The sequence below is a fragment of the Arvicola amphibius genome, chromosome 9, assembly GCF_903992535.2.
Source record: "Arvicola amphibius chromosome 9, mArvAmp1.2, whole genome shotgun sequence".
Lineage (NCBI taxonomy): Eukaryota > Metazoa > Chordata > Mammalia > Rodentia > Cricetidae > Arvicola > Arvicola amphibius.
This window is the reverse complement of record NC_052055.2, coordinates 56,474,905-56,493,240: the sequence shown is the minus strand read 5'-3', so window position 1 is coordinate 56,493,240 and position 18,336 is coordinate 56,474,905.

The window sequence follows — 18,336 nt, the reverse complement described above, 5'->3', positions numbered from 1 at the left end:
TGGATCCTTATGCACTGTCTGGAGGGTAAACTGGGGAGCCACGAAGAAAATTATTGCAGAGTTTTCTCAAAAGGCCGAAAATAGAACTAACATATGATCCAGTTGTAACACTTCTGGGCATATATGCACAGGACTCTTTTTTTTTTTTTCTCATGGTTTATTTTTTTTTATATTTAAAAATTTCCATCTCCTTCCCTCCTCCTCCCCCCTCCCTCCCCTCCTTCTCCCCTTTCTCTCCCCTCCTTCTCCCCCTTCCCTCCCCTCCCCTCCACCCATACCTCCCCTCCCTCCCTCTCAAGGCCAAGGAGCCATCAGGGTTCCCCACTCTATGCTAAGACCAAGGTCCTCCCAACTCCCCCCAGGTCCAGGAAGGTGATCGACCAAGCTGAGAAGGCTCCCACAGAGCCCGTCCATGAAGAACAATCAGAGCCCAGAGCCATTGTCCTTTGCTTCTCAGTCAGCCCCCGCTGTTGGCCACACTCAGAGAGACGGGTTTGGTCGCATGATCCATCAGTCCCATTTCAACTGGAGTTGGTGATCTCCCATTAGTTCTGTCCCACCGTCTCCATGAGTGAACGCACCCCTCTCGTTCCTGACTTTCTCCCTCATGTTCTCGCTCCTTCTGCTCCTCATCGGGACCTTGGGAGCTCAGTCCAGTGCTCCAATGTGGGGCTCAGTCACCTTCCCCATCTGTCGCCAGCTGGAGGTTCCCTCACGGTCCTGACTTTCTTTCTCATGTTCTCTCTCCTTCTGCTCCTCATCAGGACCTTGGGAGCTCAGTCCGGTGCTCCAAGGTGGGGCTCTGTCATTTTCTTCATCTATCGTCAGGTGGAGGTTCTATGGTGATATGCAAGAAATTCATCAGTATGGCTATAGGAACTGGCCTTTTCAGGCTCCCTCTCCTCAGCTGCCCAAGGAACTAACTGGGGGCGTCTCCCTGGAAACCTGGGAGCCCCCCTAGGGTCAAGTCTCTTGACAACCCTCAGGTAGCTCCTTAAATTCAGATATATGCTTCCCTGCTCTCATATCCACCCTTCCTATATCCCAAGCACCCCATTCCTCCGAGCTCCCCCCGCTCTCCCCTTCACACTTTTCTCTCCCCATCTTCCCTTGGCCCAGTCTTGCCCAACCCTCAAGTTCCCAATTTTGCCTGGCGATCGTGTCTACTTCCAATATCCAGGAGGATTACTATATCTTTTTTGGGAGTTCACCTTCTTATTATCTTCTCAAGGATCCCAAACTTATAGGCTCGATGTCCTTTAATCATGGCTAGAAACCGAATATGAGTGAGTACATCCCATGTTCATCTTTATGGGTCTGGGTTACCTCACTCAGAATAGTGTTTTCTATTTCCATCCATTTGCCTGCAAAATTCAAGATGTCATTGTTTTTTACCGCTGAGTAGTATTCTAGCATGTATATATTCCACAGTTTCTTCATCCATTCTTCCACTGAAGGGCATCTAGGCTGTCTCCAGGATCTGGCTATTACAAATAATGCTGCTATGAACATAGATGAGCATATGCTTTTGTTGTATGATTGGGCATCTCTTGGGTAGATTCCCAATAGTGGAATTGCTGGGTCCTGGGGTAGGTTGATCCCGAATTTCCTGAGAAACCGCCACACTGCTTTCCAAAGTGGTTGCACAAGTTTGCATTCCCACCAGCAATGGATGAGTGTGCCCCTTACCCCACAACCTCTCCAGCAAAGGTTATTATTGGTGTTTTGGATTTTAGCCAATCTGACAGGTGTAAGATGATATCTCAAAGTTGTTTTGATTTGCATTTCCCTGATAGCTAGGGAGGTTGAGCATGACCTTAAGTGTCTTTTGGCCATTCGAACTTCTTCTGTTGAGAATTCTCTGTTCAGTTCATCGCCCCATTTTTTAATTGGGTTAATTGGCATTTTACCGTCTAGTCTCTTGAGTTCCTTATATATTTTAGAGATCAGACCTTTGTCAGTTGCAGGGTTGGTGAAGATCTTTTCCCAGTCAGTAGGCTGCCTTTGTGTCTTAGTGACAATGTCCTTTGCTTTACAGAAGCTGCTCAACTTCAGGAGGTCCCATTTATTCAATGTTGCCCTTAAAGTCTGTGCAGCTGGGGTTATGCATAGGAAACGGTTCCCTGTGCCCATTTGTTGTAGAGTACTTCCCACTTTCTCCTCTATCAATCTCAATGTGTTCAAATTAATATTGAGGTCTTTAATCCATTTGGACTTGAGTTTTGTGCATGGTGATAGATATGGATCTACTTTCATTCTTCTACAGGTTGACATCCAGTTATGCCAGCACCATTTGTTGAAGATGCCCTCTTTTTTCCATTGTGTACTTTTGGCTCCTTTATCAAAAATCAGGTGTTCATAGGTTTGTGGTTTAAGATCCGGGTCTTCTATACGATTCCATTGGTCAACTTCTCTGTTCTTATGCCAATACCAAGCCGTTTTTCAATACTGTAGCTCTGTAATAGAGTTTGAAGTCAGGGATGGTAATGCCTCCAGAAGTACCTTTATTGTATAAGATTTTTTTGGCTATCCTGGGTTTCTTGTTTTTCCATATAAAGTTGATTATTGTCCTCTCAATCTCTGTGAAGAATTTTAATGGGACCTTGATTGGGATTGCATTGAATCTATAGATTGCTTTTGGTAGAATTGCCATTTTTACTATGTTGATCCTCCCAATCCACGAGCAGGGGAGATCCTTCCATTTTCTGGTATCCTCTTCAATTTCTTTCTTCAAAGACTTAAAGTTCTTGTCAAATAAATCCTTCACTTCCTTGGTTAGCGATACTCCCAGATATCTTATGCTATTTGTGGCTATTGTGAAAGGTGATACTTCTCTGATTTCCCTCTCTGCTTCCTTATCCTTTGTGTATAGGAGGGCGACTGATTTTTTGGAGTTGATCTTGTATCCTGCCACGTTACTGAAGGAGTTTATCAGCTGTAGGAGTTCTTTGGTGGAGTTTTTGGGGTCGCTTATGTATACTATCATATCATCTGCAAATAATGAAAGTTTAACTTCTTCCTTTCCAAATTGAATCCCCTTGATTCCCTTATGTTGTCTTATTGCTATTGCTAGAACTTCAAGCACTATATTGAAGAGATAAGGAGAGAGTGGACAGCCTTGTCGTGTTCCTGAATTTAGTGGGATAGCCTTGAGTTTCTCTCCGTTTAATTTGATGTTAGCTGTCGGCTTGCTGTAAATAGCTTTTATTATATTTAGGAATGACCCTTGTATCCCTAATCTCTCCAAGACCTTTATCATAAAAGGGTGCTGAATTTTGTCAAATGCTTTTTCAGCATCTAATGAGATGACCATATGGTTTTTTTCCTTCAGTTTGTTTATATGATGGATTACATTAATAGATTTTCGTATGTTGAACCAGCCCTGCATCTCTGGGATGAAGCCTACTTGATCGTAATGGATAATTTTTCTAATGTGTTCTTGGATTCGGTTTGCCAGTATTTTATTGAGAATTTTTGCGTCCATGTTCATGAGTGAGATTGGCCTGTAATTCTCTTTCTTGGTTGAGTCTTTGTGTGGTTTAGGTATCAGGGTAACTGTAGCTTCATAGAAGGAATTTGGCAGTGACTCTTGTGTTTCTATATTATGAAATACCTTAAGGAGTATAGGTATTAGGTCTTCTTGGAAGTTCTGGTAGAATTCCGCATTGAAACCATCTGGTCCTGGGCTCTTTTTGGTAGGGAGGTTTCTGATAACAGTTTCTAATTCTTCGCGACTAACAGGACGATTTAGAGCATTTACCTGGTCCTGGTTTAACTTTGGTATATGGTATTTATCTAAAAAACTGTCCATTTCTTTTACATTTTCCAATTTTGTGGCATACAGGCTTTTGTAGTAAGATCTAATGATTTTCTGAATTTCCTCTGTGTCTGTGGTTATGTCCCCCTTTTCATTTCTGATCTTGTTAATTTGCGTGTTCTCCCTCTGCCGTTTGATTAGTTTGGCTAAGGGTTTGTCAATCTTGTTGATTTCTCCAAGAACCAGCTTCTTGTTTCATTGATTCTTTGGATTGTTTTCTGTGTTTCTATTTTGTTGATTTCTGCCCTCAGTTTGATTATTTCCAGTCTTCTACTTCTCCTAGGTGAGTCTGCTTCTTTTTTTTCCAGAGCTTTCAGGTGTGCTGTTAAGTCACCAATGAGTGCTTTCTCCGTTTTCTTTAAGTGGGCACTTAGTGCTATGAACTTTCCTCTTAGCACTGCTTTCATTGTGTCCCATAGGTTTGAGTATGTTGTGTCTTTGTTTTCATTAAATTCAAGAAAGACTTTAATTTCTTTCTTTATTTCTTCCTTGACCCAGGTGTGGGTCAGTAGTTGACTGTTCAGTTTCCATGAGTTTGTGGGCCTTCTGGGGGTATCATTGTTGTTGAATTCTAATTTTAATCCATGGTGATCCGATAAGACACAGGTGGTTACTAATATTTTTTTGTAACTGTGGAAGTTTGCTTTGTTACCAAGTATATGGTCAACTTTCGAAAAGGTTCCATGAGCCGCAGAGAAGAAGGTATATTCTTTCCTATTTGGGTGGAATGTTCTATAGATGTCTGTTAAGTCCATTTGGTTCATTACCTCCATTAAGTCTTTCAATTCTCTGTTAGGTTTCTGTCTGATTGACCTGTCCATTGGTGAGAGAGGAGTGTTGAAGTCTCCAACTATTAGTGTGTGTGGTTTGATGGCTGCCTTGAGTTCTAGAAGTGTTTCTTTTACATAAGTGGGAGCTTTTATATTAGGGGCATAGATATTCAGGATTGAGACTTCATTCTGAAGGATTTTTCCTGTTATGAGTATAAAGTGTCCCTTTCCATCTCTTCTGATTGATTTTAGTTTGAAGTCAACTTTGTTGGAAATTAGTATGGCCACACCCGCTTGTTTCTTAGGGCCATTTGCTTGATAAACCTTTTCCCAACCCTTTACTCTGAGTAGGTGCCTGTCTTTGTGGTTGAGGTGTGTTTCTTGTAAACAGCAAAATGTTGGATTCTGTTTTCGTATCCAGTCTCTTAGCCTGTGCCTTTTATAGGTGAATTGAGTCCATTGATATTAAGTGATATTAATGACCAGTGGTTGTTAACTTCAGTCATTTTTAGTAGTAGAGTTTGTGTGTTTCCCTTCTTCTAGTTGTGCTGGTGAAGGGTCGCTAGATGCCTGAGTTTTTGTCGGCGTTGTTGGACTCCTTGGTTTGTGATTTTCCTTCTATTACTTTCTGCAAGGCTGGATTTGTGGCTGCGTATTGTTTAAATCTGTTTTTGTCCTGGAATATCTTGTTTTCTCCATCAATGGTGAATGCAAGCTTTGCTGGGTATAATAGTCTAGGCTTGCATCCATGTTCCCTAAGTGTCTGTAGCACATCTATCCAAGCTCTTCTGGCTTTCATGGTTTCCATTGAGAAATCAGGTGTAATTCTGATAGGTTTCCCTTTATATGTTACTTGACCTTTTTCCTTTGCAGCTCTTAATATCTGTTCTTTATTCTGTATGTTTTGTGTTTTGATTATTATATGGCGTGGGGATGCTTTCTTTTGATCCAGTCTATTTGGTGTTCTGTAGGCTTCTTGTACCTTCATAGGAACATCCTTCTTTAGGTTGGGGAAGTTTTCTTCTATAATTTTGTTGAATATGTTTTCTGGGCCTTTGAGTTGTAATTCTTCTCCTTCTTCTACCCCAATTATTCTTAGGTTTGGTCTTTTCATGGTGTCCCAGATTTCCTGAATGTTTTGTGTTAAGAATTTGTTAGATTTGTTTAGTTCTTTAATCTGTGAGTTTATTTCCTCTATAGTATCTTCAGAGTCCGAGATTCTTTCTTCCATCTCTTGTATTCGGTTGGAAATACTTGTCTCTGAAGTTTCTGTTCGTTTACTCAGAGTTTCCATTTCCAGTCGTCCCTCAGATTGTGTTTTCTTCAATACCTCCATTTCATTTATCAGGTCTTGTACTGTTTCCCTTACTTGTTTGATTGCTTTTTCTTGTTTTTCTTGTTTTTCGTGGGTATCTTTGAGAGATTTATTTATTTCGTCTACCTTTTTGTTTGTCATCTCCATTTCTTTATGGCAGTTTTTTACCTCCTGTTTAAGGTCCTCTATTATTTTTATAAAGTACTGTTTAATGTCGGTTTCTTCTATATCTTCTGGGGTAGGGTGTTCAATTCTTGTTGTTTCGGGATGTCTGGCTTGTGGTGATGTCATGTTGCCTTTCATGTTGTTGGAGGAGCTCCTGCATTGGCGCCTGCCCATCTCTTCCTTCAAAAGGAGCGCGGAGGTGTTTGGTGTCCCCAAAGAAAGATGGATCCTCCTGCAGACTGTGAGGTCCCCTTGCAGGCCAAGCAGCTCTCAGACAAAGGCCTACCTTGCTCCGGGCAGTCAAATGAAGGAGGGGACCTCCCACCGGCCTGGGTGCACTCAATTCCAGGTCCCCAGAGCCCAAACAGGCTGAGCTGTGGGATTTTATGGCCCCAAAGACGGGAGGATGAGGCAGGGGGAGGGGGGGAGGATTCTGGGTGCAAGCTGGGAAGGGACAGGAAGAGAGAGGCAGTATCCGGGGAGAATAACCCCTGCAGGAAGAGCAGGAAGTGTGCTGGTGGCAGGGGGAGTTGTGGAAAGTCGGTGGTCCCTCTCCGGGCAGCTGCCGCGGTTCGGGCACTCACTCCTCACTCACCCCAAAGAATGATGGATCCTCCTGCAGACTGAGAGGTCCCCTTGCAGGCCAAGCAGCTCTCAGACAAAGGCCTACCTTGCCCCAGGCAGTCAAATGAAGGAGGGGACCTCCCACCGGCCTGGGTGCACTCAATTCCGGGTCCCCAGAGCCCAAACAGGCTGAGCTGTGGGATTTTGTGGCCCCAAAGACGGGAGGATGAGGAAGGGGGAGGGGGGGAGGGTTCTGGGTGCAAGCTGGGAAGGGACAGGGAGAGAGAGGCAGTATCCGGGGAGAATAACCCCTGCAGGAAGAGCAGGAAGTGTGCTGGTGGCAGGGGGAGTTGTGGAGAGTCGGTGGTCCCTCTCCGGGCTGCTGCCGCGGTTCAGGCACTCACTCCTCACTCACCCCAAAGAATGATGGATCCTCCTGCAGACTGTCAGGTCCCCTTGCAGGCCAAGCAGCTCTCAGACAAAGGCCTACCTTGCTCCGGGCAGTCAAATGAAGGAGGGGACCTCCCACCGGCCTGGGTGCACTCAATTCCAGGTCCCCAGAACCCAAACAGGCTGAGCTGTGGGATTTTGTGGCCCCAAAGACGGGAGGATGAGGAAGGGGGAGGGGGGGAGGATTCTGGGTGCAAGCTGGGAAGGGACAGGAAGAGAGAGGCAGTATCCGGGGAGAATAACCCCTGCAAGAAGAGCAGGAAGTGTGCTGGTGGCAGGGGGAGTTGTGGAGAGTCGGTGGTCCCTCTCCGGGCAGCTGCCGCTGTTCGGGCACTCACTCCTCACTCACCCCAAAGAATGATGGATCCTTCTGCAGACTGTGAGGTCCCCTTGCAGGCCAAGCAGCTCTCAGACAAAGGCCTACCTTGCTCCGGGCAGTCAAATGAAGGAGGGGACCTCCCACCGGCCTGGGTGCACTCAATTCCAGGTCCCCAGAGCCCAAACAGGCTGAGCTGTGGGATTTTGTGGCCCCAAAGACGGGAGGATGAGGCAGGGGGATGGGGGGAGGATTCTGGGTGCAAGCTGGGAAGGGACAGGGAGAGAGAGGCGGTATCCGGGGAGAATAACCCCTGCAGGAAGAGCAGGAAGTGTGCTGGTGGCAGGGGGAGTTGTGGAGAGTCGGTGGTCCCTCTCCGGGCAGCTGCCGCAGTTCGGGCACTCACTCCTCACTCACCCCAAAGAATGATGGATCCTTCTGCAGACTGTGAGGTCCCCTTGCAGGCCAAGCAGCTCTCAGACAAAGGCCTACCTTGCTCCGGGCAGTCAAATGAAGGAGGGGACCTCCCACCGGCCTGGGTGCACTCAATTCCAGGTCCCCAGAGCCCAAACAGGCTGAGCTGTGGGATTTTGTGGCCCCAAAGACGGGAGGATGAGGAAGGGGGAGGGGGGGAGGATTCTGGGTGCAAGCTGGGAAGGGACAGGGAGAGAGAGGCGGTATCCGGGGAGAATAACCCCTGCAGGAAGAGCAGGAAGTGTGCTGGTGGCAGGGGGAGTTGTGAAGAGTCGGTGGTCCCTCTCTGGGCAGCTGCCGCGGTTCGGGCACTCACTCCTCACTCACCCCAAAGAACGATGGATCCTCCTGCAGACTTTCAGGTCCCCTTGCAGGCCAAGCAGCTCTCAGACACAGGCCTACCTTGCTCCGGGCAGTCAAATGAAGGAGGGGACCTCCCACCGGCCTGGGTGCACTCAATTCCAGGTCCCCAGAGCCCAAACAGGCTGAGCTGTGGGATTTTGTGGCCCCAAAGACGGGAGGATGAGGCAGGGGGAGGGGGGGAGGATTCTGGGTGCAAGCTGGGAAGGGACAGGGAGAGAGAGGCGGTATCCGGGGAGAATAACCCCTGCAGGAAGAGCAGGAAGTGTGCTGGTGGCAGGGGGAGTTGTGGAGAGTCGGTGGTCCCTCTCCGGGCAGCTGCCGCGGTTCGGGCCCTCACTCCTCACTCACCCCAAAGAACGATGGATCCTCCTGCAGACTTTCAGGTCCCCTTGCAGGCCAAGCAGCTCTCAGACAAAGGCCTACCTTGCTCCGGGCAGTCAAATGAAGGAGGGGACCTCCCACCGGCCTGGGTGCACTCAATTCCAGGTCCCCAGAGCCCAAACAGGCTGAGCTGTGGGATTTTGTGGCCCCAAAGACGGGAGGATGAGGCAGGGGGAGGGGGGGAGGATTCTGGGTGCAAGCTGGGAAGGGACAGGAAGAGAGAGGCAGTATCCGGGGAGAATAACCCCTGCAGGAAGAGCAGGAAGTGTGCTGGTGGCAGGGGGAGTTGTGTCTGCACAGGACTCTTTATCCGAATCAGAGACTCTCTTCATAATAATTAGAAAATGATATCAGCCTAGAAGTTCATCGCCTAAAGAATGGACATTGAAATTTAGTACCTATATAAAATACTCATCAGTAAAAACATGAAGTTTGTAGGGAAATGGAATGAACTGGGGAACATTATACTGAGGTGACCCAGGTCCATAAAGATAAAAGATGTGTGTTCTGGAATGTGTTGGTCCTAGGGTCAAAGTTGTAGATTTGTGTGGTTAACTAGGAATGTCTATGGGAGCCAGGAAGCCAGAAAGGGGCCAAGGGCTGTGTGGAGTGAGGGGCTCAAGTGAGGGGAGAGAGTAGAAGTCATATAGCGAGAAAGCACAGGGGAGATCCAGGAGCTGGGCAGCTTTAGCATGGGTAAGGGCTGGAAGAGAACAGGTCAGGGTGATCAACGGAAATCAAGAGGGTAAAAAAAGGCCTTATGAGATCTACTTTGTAAATCTTAATACTTTGTAAACTGTATAAAAAAATTTAAGAAGGAGAGAGCTGTCCTGGAGAGGAAACAGGACTCTGTGTTGCTAATCGGTGTTACCTAAAAGGAAAGTAAGCTTGTCCTATGTCTTTAAGAAAAACAGTAATTTAACCTTTTGGAGACAAGTTCCTACCCAACCCCAGACTGAGAGACAGGGCACCATCTTCCTTAAGGATGGATCTTCAGTAGCTCAGGTCCTGGAAAGACCTTCCCTGGGTCATGAAACTGGAAGTAAGTTTCCAAGATTTAAATACATATTAAAGAACCAGAAAAAAATTAGAAATCACAAGCGTTCTGATTCTGAAAAAGGGGGGGGGGGAGACTTACAACCAAGAAAAACCCTGTCTAAAGTTAACAAACTAAGGTGAGGGTATAGGCCTTCCGGGTCACCACAAAGGAAAAGAAGGCCTCCTCTGCCCCTTGGAGTTTTAGCTTCTCTAAGTGTGAAATTCCAATCTGCAAAAAAGCTTTTGAAGAGGAAAAGAAAAATGTTTTTTTTGTTGTTGTTGTTTTGTTTGTTTGTTTTTCGAGACAGGGTTTCCCTGTAGTTTCTAGAGCCTGTCCTGGAACTAGCTCTTATAGACCAGGCTGGCCTCGAACTCAGAGAGCCGCCTGCCTCTGCCTCCCGAGTGCTGGGATTAAAGGCGTGCACCACCACCGCCCTGCCTGAAAAATGGTAAAGGGAAGGCAGAGAAGAAGAAAGTGTTCTTTGAGAAATCCTGAGAAATAACTTCATAGTCTTACAGCAGTGGGTCTCAGCCTTCCCAGTGCAGTGACCTGATACAGCTCCTCATGTTGTGTGACCCAATCACAGTTATTTTTGTTGCTACTTCATAACTATATTTTTGTTACCGTTATAAATCATAAATAAATATTTATGTTTTCCAATGGTCCTAGGCGACCCCCGTGAAAGGGTCATTCGACCCCTTAGGGGTCTCAACCCACTATTTGAGAACCAGCGACTTACAGTTACCTGCAACCGACAGACAATGAGATTATGAACCGGGAAGTTCAGCAAAAGAGCAAGCATTACTTGCACAGATAAAAGCAGCACACATGTATCAGGTCCTAAGACCTTTACAGTTGATCCCCATGATAGTAGGATCATTACCAGATACTGCCATCTTATTTGATAGCAAAACGGGAAGTTCCTAGTGGTTGTTGTTTCTTTTTCTTTCATTTTTTTTTCTTTTTTCAGATCACACTTGATTTAAAGAACTTGGCTGCCATTCTCACTCAGAAGCCCTGGCCCCAGAACTTACCCTCCTCTCCTGGTCTGGCACTGCTATTGTCCTCTTGACCTCTTCCTCAGCATTATCTGTAGACTACCTGCGTGCACCATTGACTGAGGGACTTACGAGGCCCCTGCCCTCCCTAGAGATGCCTGGTAGTCATGGTTAGAGGGGGCAGGGCTCGGGATATCCAGACTTAAGTGTTGTAAGGAAAGAAACCTTTTCTTTAGTAGCTGCCCCAAAGTTGTTACTGACCTCAGTTAAACTCATCGGTTCATCGGCTGCACCGGGGTGGAATTTTGTTACTGTCCTCAGTTCACCTCGGAGGTCCAGAAAAATGCCAGGAGGTGATGTTAGCTAAAGCCATGAAGAATATGGGGGAGTTGTAGGCTGCAAAATGGAGAGGGGTGCTGGCTGTTAGGACTAAAATTCCAAACAACAACTACCAAAAAAAAATAATAATCTATTTCTTGTAGATGTCCATTCAACAAGCATGTCAAAAAGCTAGATGGGGCCAGAATGCTGAGATTTCAGACCCGGGGTGACTTCAAACTGTCCTATCAAGGCCTCCCAGTTGGAAGGACTCACAAGCAAAACTAGTGCCTGTGCCAGGTCCCCCCACCTGCAGCCTCTGACTGTCCCCCTGGAAAGGGAGAGCCCAGGGTCTACAAAAAGTGCTCTCCACGTCCCAGCCTCTTTCGTCCTGAAGAAAGGAACACAATTAAGCTCTAGAGTTAGCTCAGCCCCTACCTAGAAACCAAGGGATAGGAGGGAACCTACATGTTCTCTCAGATGCTCGGGTCCTTCCCCGCGGAGGCCACATTTCCCTGCCGGCTCCACCTGGCGGCAGCACCCTAAGATGCTGCGGACCTTGACCTGATTAGAACCGCCGAGTCTGTGACCAATCAGACGTCCTCCGCCTCTCGGCGCGCGCTGTGCAGCCAATGGGCGCTGTCTCCTTGGCCGCTCCTCCCGCGCCGGATCCAGATTTGTCAACCCCGGAGAAACAAGGTCTATTTCGGGAAGCGACTGCAGCGGCCGGCCGCGGTCCCGCAGCTGCAGAGGCAGAGGAACTCCTGGCGTGAGGTACCCACCCTCCGGAGTACCCCTCCCCTTCGGCTGGTAGGGGGCGGAGCACAGCCGGGGACCTCGACCAACCACATTAGGCCTCGGTAGCTGCCTGTTCAGTCCTAGGATGTGGAGCCTTAATCTTTCCAAGCGATAGCTCCATTTTTAGCGAATTGTGTAATGCTGGGCTGCACTTACTGCCCGTAAACAACTGCAGTGTCCTCAGCCGCCTTATGGCCCCCTTTCAGCTAACCGTTCGAGGAAAGCCTCTTGACACGTACCTGGAGTCACTGGGCTCTCTGAGTTCCCATAATCTGTGTCTTTCTTAACGCTGTAATCCCTCGTTGTTTTAGGATTAATTTACTCTCCTCTCTAACCAGCTAATACATGATTACGTTTTCAGACCTTGGCACAAGTACTTTGACCGTAAGAGGGTGTTGTGACGCTATCCCTCAGAAAATCCAGGAGAATCCTGGTGTGTTAACCAAACAGAAGCAAAACTTTTCCGGTGGGACGGGAGAGAAAGCAAGTGTCCACAGTCTTGACCCCCACCCAAGCCACCCAGTCACCTCCTCTGAAATAGTTTAGCCATAGAAATATGGTTTATCCGAGTCATGAAAATTAAACGCACATATTTGTTAACACTAAACCTAAAACTTGACACTAGATCTAAAGACCTGTCCTCTCTCTGGCTCTTCAATATCTCGCCCTTGTCATTCATCTCAGGGCGTGGAAGGCATAAACACTGTTCTCGTTCATCTCTGCTTTCCGCTGGGTTCCATCCATGAATGGCAAAGGCCGAGCAGGAGGTTGAGTATCTAGTGCCCTGACTTTCTCTTTAGGGAGCCCCCTTTACCTACGATTTCTGCTATTGAGGCCCACTCTCCACCTAGTTCAGTCTCCAAGATCTGGAACAGAACTCACTCTGCTTCTAAATTTCTTATGATTGTCCCACATCCACACCTGGGTCTTCAAAGTAACCCTTCATTCAATTCTATTCAAACTATCTTCCCCTAATATAAAACTCTCCTGTACTGGGAAATAATCCCCTCAAATAAGAACATCTGAAAGTGGCTACAGGAGCTCTGGAGACAAGCAAACCTGAGTATGGTGTTGTGTCGTTCATTGGTTCATTTGATGAACCCGGGGGCTGTCCTAGATACTGCGCAACCCATTTTTTTTAAGAATAGAGTGGACCATTGTCACCAAGAAAATCCTATGAGGTATCACATCCACCCACCATCATTACATCTGACCTTGCCAGGATAGGTCAATAGTAACTTTTTTCTGGGAATGTGTATTGCTATGTAGTAGATAAGGCAGGCAAGAGCCTCAAGCTATGGAGCGCCTAACTTCTGTCATGCATACATAGAAACAGAAGAAAGTTGGTGTGAGCGGGTAATGCATTGAAGTCAAAGGGAAACAGAAATAAAAGACAATGTCTCCGGAGAAAGAACCTAAGATAATAACTCCCCTGCTTTATGTCTGCCTTGCACCTTTGCTTCTTTTCTGTGAAATAACTTTATGTCCTTGTAGTAAACTCCAGAAATGTGACCACACACCCATAACAACTATTAGCAATATCTTGTGAGCCCCAAGAACCACAATCTCTTCTTTATAGTTATTTGCAATAAGAAGTTCATTTTACTGTCAGATTTGGGGGACTTTTCTCTGAGATTTCCTCATTCCAGCCCTTCATCGTCCAAATATTGTTCTGATATATTTATGTTTAATTTGCTCCACAAGGGACTGACTTAACCATAACTCTGTTCCATGCCATGCACCATCATTGATGTCTGCAAGCACAAACTCCCTTATTTTGTCCACATCCTTTGTCTCTGCCCTCGTGTTTCTCCTTTTGTGGTAGGTAGTAATGTCCTACTGTATGTTTCTGTTTTGTTACTTTGTGGATTGTTTCTCCTCTACTGGGGAATGGAGCCCAGGACCTTGCTCATGCGCATCAGATGCTTAATCTTGAGCCACATCGCCATTCCTAGGCACACGTGTTTCAAGTTCTCCAAAGCTGGTGATATGTACATCCTGTCCTGTGTTTGTTCCACTGAGCAGGGTTTTCCAGCTCCATACACTTTGCCAGATGCTGACATTTACTCTGCTTCACAGCAAAGCCTTTCTTGTCCCAATCTTGAGTGACAGACTCAAGAGTCTGTAGCTCCAGTCTCTATAGCTGTACATTGGACTTCCCTGATTATTCCATTCTAGACCTGTGAAAGGATTTGAGATTGGTAAAGCCACTAATTGCAGCTCTATTCGATTTGTCTAAGAAATCCTGAGTGGCTCTGCAAAGCCTGTGAAATGAATACAAGACTGTAGTTTCACACACTGCCAACATTTGCAACTTTGCTAACTCCTGCTTTGGCTGGTTTGGTAGATAGCAAGAGCTACCATTGGTTTAGCTTGCATTATATTACTAACCACTTTAATTAAATCTATGTATGCTTATTAGTTTTTCCTCCTTAGTAAATTGCCTGTTTATATAACCTTTGTTCCTTTGTGCCAGTGGTCTGCTGTCTTGTTCCTGTTTCTTTGCAGTTGTTATTTTATATTCTAAAATGATAGTCCGTTCCTGTTAGTCTTAGACAAAGCAAATATTTTCTCTGTTCTATTTTGTTATCAGTCCACTTCGTCTGTGATGCCCTTTGAAATTCACAAATTTTATCAGAGGATAAATATATCAAATGTATTGGTTGCTGCTGCTACAGAAAATGTTACTGCTACAATCATAACTGAGTTTGAATTTTTAATATATTTATTATATAGCATTAGCATATTAAAAGGTTAGCTTTTGTTTATTTTGAGACAGGGTCTCTTTATGTAGACCAGGGTAGCCTAGAATTCTCGGAGATCCTACTGTCTCTACCTTCCAAGTGTTGGGATTAAAGACATTAACCATCATGCCTGGCTCATTGTTAACTTTTAAAAGATATTTCATGCAGCTCTCTCTCTCTCTCTCTCTCTCTCTCTCTCTCTCTCTCTCTCTCTGTGTGTGTGTGTGTGTGTGTGTGTGTGTGTGTGTGTGTGTGTGTGTGTGTGTGTGCTATTTGAGTGCAGTGCCCCCCAAGGCCAGAGAGGGCACCAGATCCCAGTTAGCTCCTCTGGGAGAGGAGAAAGCACTCTTAACTGCTAAGTCATTTCTTCAGCCCCAGTTAACTTTTATATGTCTGGAAATTTTAAAATTTTGTAATCAGAGTTCTGGTGATGCTTTTGAAAGCACTGACGATGTATGGGTACCACTCTCTCAGTTTCGTCGATTTTCTGTACATCTGTATATCTGAGTCCTTTTAGTGAGCTCCCACTCCTCCAAAGAAATTATATTGACTAAACATCATCTTTGAACCTTTTCCCATTCCCATAGACTTTCCAATTTTATCATCTAAGTATTTAAAGTCAGGTTTGCTCATTTATTTATTTTGGCTGATCTGCGTGGCTGTCATGAACTCACCCATGTGGTTATTTTCAAGACTTTTCTGTGGGGCACAATTAGAGCCAGAGCAGCAACAACTACTGCTGTCAGCTCTTTCTAAATCCGGGGTTCTCAGCCTTCCTAACGCTGTGACCCCTTAATATAGTTCCTCATGTTCTGGTGACCCCCAACCTAACATTATTTTCATTGCTACTCCATAAGTGTCATTCTGTCACTGGTATGAATTGTAACTATCTGTGGTTTCCAATGGTCTCTGGGGGTTGCCACCCACAGGCTGAACGCTTCTGTTTTAGGGATAACATTTTGATTAGCCTCTGGCCCATTCTTACAAAGATACGTCTTTCTTCTTATTTTATTTACTGACATGGTTCCCTTTTGAGTTCCACTCTCTGGACATAACATCTCCATACAGGATGCTGTCTTCGTGGTGTAGAGTGCTACTCTGATCCACAGGGATGCTGTTTTCATGGCGTAGAGGGCTACTCCGACTTTCTCTCCCCCTTCTCTGACTTTCTCTTCCCCTTCTCCGTGGGTCCTGCTTCAGTGCTTCTCCTGCCTTTCTTTGTCATCCTCTCCCTGCCCCTCTTCTTAAATTCAAATTCAAATGCAAGGCTGATCTGTAGATCACAATAAAGACACTGCTTCTCCACCAGGAGCAGCTTACCTGTGAAAACACAATCTGTGTCTCGTGGTGAGTAAGCCCTTCCACAAAAGAACCTAGCTCCATTTCTCTCCAACAGTAGACTGGACCTTTTTCAGTACCGTGTTTCAGGCAGGAGCCCCATCCAACTATGTTTCTCTCTTATTTGTGATATTTTCTTTTTCTCATGGTGTAAAATGCAAAGATTTTATTATTGCCTCACTTTGTACATTGTTGCAGACACCCTACATAGGTTCATTTAAGGAAGTGGTGGTGGTGGTGGTTTGACCAACACCAGTCCAGCGTGGGATACTGTCTCTGCTAATGTCTTCCAATGTTCTACTACATGTCCTTTGCAATATAACTTGTTACATTGCAACATTTTTTTTACCTCGCATCTATTTTACCTTGTCCTACCTGCATACACAACTACTTTCCCCATATACCACACACTTTTTACATCAAAATACGCCCAATTCAGCCAGCAGGACTCACGGAAAAGAGGTTTTCTACTCCATCTTCTGAGACGCATGTTGCCCTTATTCAAGAACATAACTTTCTCTTGTCAGTAGATTGTAAGCTCCTTAAGGGCCTGGGGAAGTGGAGTAGAGGAGCATGTGGAAGTTACAAGCTCCACAGCGGACTTCCCGTGGTTGTTCTTTGCCGCCCTCTCCACCCTTCCACTTTTCTAGTTGTCTGCATGAAAGAGCTAAAATGTCTAGTAGAGCTACGTCCTGCTAAAATCAGTAAAAGGGCTATATTTTGTGTGACTTGGAGTTACTAAGTAGTCATGCCAAGGCTGCCTACCTGGAGTGAGGCTATACTTTGTGTGAGGTGGAGTTACTAAGTAGCCATGCCAAGGCTGCCTACGTGGGGTCAGGGTCAGGGTGTAAGTACAAAGGGAAATAAACCACCAGAACACTGCAGAAACTATCTTGGATCCTGCAGACTTCCCTGGTCTAGGACTGGAATTTGTGTCAAATTTAATCAGGTCTGTAATAGCCCTGGGAAGTCCCTTCGGACATCTAACTTACATATAAAATCACTGTATAAACATCATCACCAAGGTTTCTTTCAGAAAAGAAAATGTGAAAGATTCTGAGAGATGGCAATATGTTTCAGCTAAATGCCCACCTCTGCTTTCTTAATTGCTCATTTACACTCTTATTTTTCAACTAAACTTTTTTTCACCTTATTATCAAGATTGTCCTTTATAATAATGTAAATTGTGCTTGGTGTGGTGGTGGACACATTTAATCCCAGCACTCTGGAAGAAAAAGCAGATGAATCTCTGTGGATTTGAGGCCAGCCTTATCTACATTGTGAGATCTTTTCTCAAAAACAATAACAATAATTATAGAAATAATGTAAATCTCACTGATTCCTGAAGCTGTTTTTCTTACCCATCTAAACATCTTTGGAACAGGATGTCTCATACACCTGATGGTAGCTCACAGTTCCTGCCAGCTCCCAGAAGGCATGACACCATACCTGTCACTCCTACACAAGCCTGACCCTCGCTATCTGCAGAGTCATGAATGGAAACTTCAGTCCCTCAGTGTTTCAGTTCACCAACCTTCTAAGGACCCTCTGAAGAAATGTTATTCCTGGGTGTTGTTCGAACACTTGCCTTAAACTCTCTTCTGGCAAGATTAAAAGAAGAGCCAGTATTGACGACTAGGTACTGGGGCCAGGAAGAAACTCCTAGAGGCAACAGTTTCTTCATAAGAAACTCTACTTTGCTATAAAAAAAAAAAAACTCAATATGACCCCTAATAGAAATGCATGGAAAAATATGGACAATTCTGAGTCAAAAGTGATTCAGAGGCACCCAGGCTCGAGGAGAAGTAACTACAATGCTGTAATAATCATTAGTTCTAATCGTATACACAGCAGTGATATTTTAAAGTTGTTTTAAATTAAGAATAGATGTTATTTAAATAAGAATGAAACTTTAAGACCCAAGTGATGAGAACGGTGATCATTATTGGCAGTATTATTTTCTTTTTCCAGGGTGCCCTAACATGAGGTGCCCCTCAATCAGTGGTACTCAAAGTCACTGGTCAACACTTCAGAGATAATTAAGCTTGAAGATTCAGTAGCAGCTCTCAAGGTACCCATAAATCTGGAAACTAGATGGACAGTGTGCTCAGGACTGAAATAAAGCAACACAAGGAATAGAAAACAAGATCAAATAAGGTTATCGTTCCCCAAACAGGTACAAACAAAAAGAGGTTAGCCACTAGGGAGGATGAGGGTCACACTGGCTGTGTTTCTGAAAGGGAAGCACTTATGGCCTTGAAGAATGGTGGGGATTTGAACTGGAGGACAAAAAACAGGACAATTAGAAAAGTAAGGGTTTTTACCTAATGCAGGGAATGGAAGTGTCTCCAGGGAATGAGGAAGTAGCACATTTTTGCTACAGAAATTCATTAGTCCTTTCGACTTCGCCCATTAAGGAACTTGATGAAAATCGTGAACCTTGCTCTTAGAAATAAAAGCACAGATTGATAATCAAAAGGAGTTGC